This window comes from Periplaneta americana, chromosome 11, assembly GCF_040183065.1.
Source record: "Periplaneta americana isolate PAMFEO1 chromosome 11, P.americana_PAMFEO1_priV1, whole genome shotgun sequence".
NCBI classification, from domain to species: domain Eukaryota; kingdom Metazoa; phylum Arthropoda; class Insecta; order Blattodea; family Blattidae; genus Periplaneta; species Periplaneta americana.
The window spans coordinates 44,382,751-44,384,511 of record NC_091127.1 but is presented as its reverse complement, the minus strand read 5'-3'; the positions used below and the strand labels follow the sequence as shown (position 1 = coordinate 44,384,511).

The 1,761-nt window shown below is 38.2% G+C and overlaps 1 non-coding gene across 1 annotated transcript; it reads left to right on the top strand.

Annotated features, from left to right (window-relative positions):
* Positions 1-758: 758 nt before the first annotated feature.
* On the top strand, positions 759-830 carry TRNAY-AUA (transfer RNA tyrosine (anticodon AUA)). Its single transcript has one exon. It is a non-coding gene; the product is annotated as a tRNA-Tyr (tRNA).
* Positions 831-1,761: the final 931 nt, after the last annotated feature.

Here is a 1,761-nt window from a genome sequence, read left to right as displayed (position 1 = left end):
TCACAAGTTTGTTTTTTTTTTATTCATAAGGAATATTTTCTCAATCTTTTTTTATAGAAAAGTGGTCAGAGCGCTTCGTACAAAGAACCAAGGACCCGGGTTCGATCTCCGACGCCGCGAGAATTTTTCTATTCAAATATTAATTGTCTAGATATTAATGTAATAACTATGTAACCAATTGTATTCAATTAGAATTAGAGTCTGGCTGGGCGGAAGAGAAGACCTACTGGCCTTTGCTCTGAATAATTAAATAAATTATTATTATTATTATTATTATTATTATTATTATTATTATTATTATGACCAGGGCATGTAGCAGGTATAGGTGTATTCAGAATTGCGTATAGAGTGTTAGGTGGAAGACCTGAGGGGGAAAAAGTCCTTTGGGGGGGGGGGGCCCGACATGTATAGATAATATTGACATGGATTTGAGGAAGGTGTAATATTCTTGTATGACTGAATTTCGGAATGTATGCCTTTACCTGGATTTCCTTATATATATTTTGATGTACCGAAGTACATATGATATTTCCATGCAGATATTCTGCGTCATCATATGATGAAAGAGTGATTTAAGACGGCGCCTATACCGTCGGATCCCGGCCAATCAGTCACTCATCTGAGTGCACCTCAACACATGTATGGACTTCGGTCCTGCGTTCATAGACATCTATGACGTAGTGCAGAGGGCGGCCACTAGAGGGAACCCAAGAGATGGAGCTTAATCTGAGACGATTCTAACCGGCGTCGGGGTTGTATCCGGCGTGGCTTAGTGGATAAAGCATCAGCACATAGAGCTGAAAACCCGGGTTCAAATCCCGGCGCCGGAGAGAATTTTTCTCCGTTCCATCGCTATTTCATCATGGATTTCCTTAGTTTTGATAGCAACTCTTTCTGAAATTCCTCCAACAGTAGATTATTTTGATTGCAAGTCAGATTTTAATTCATTTTTGACCCATAGATAATATTTCATTACGTCATGATAGGTAATTGTGATGGGTTCAGCCCCTCTGGTATTGCGAATACAGGGTAGAAGGTCAGATTTCTTGTATTAATTAGAGATATTCTGATTTAAATACCCTGCAACATAAGAAGAATGAATTTACATTAATTTTATTATGTTGTTTATTTATTGCATTTCTTCCTGTAACCACTAGAGGTTGCCATTGACAAAGAGTACCATTATACAATAGAGTAAATGCCTTGAGGCTTAGTCGTATATTGTTGTTAGCGTGAAAAATAACAATTTGAATTATATTGAAACACATGATATTAAACGAAGTAACGTCAAGGAGATGCGAATTAGTCATAGTCCACATGTATGATGCCTGAAAATAGCGATTGAGCCTTTGAGTACTGCAATTGTTAGATCTCTTAAAATACTTTTATGCAGGCCAAAAGATTTATAGAAGTCGACTAGGAACCGGAGTATGGTCCCACGGGCTCCTATCATTAGTCCCGTAATGACGATGGATTCCAGATGGTATTTGTCCTTATAAAAACTGATGGGAGGTTCATATATATTCCTCTTTTCCTCGTGTACCTCTTCTGGCTGTTGTTCGTGCGATTCGAATCTCACAGTAGGGTCTATGATGTAACATTCAAGAGAGGGAGGTTTAAATGCAATTATGTCGATTCTTCGATTACTGCCCTCACTGGATATGCCGTGTACTTCTTCATTTACTGAATAACCTTTGTTCCTTAAGGCAGTTGCTATTATAGATCTTACTGTATGATGCCGCATATTTCGTAGAAGTTCAC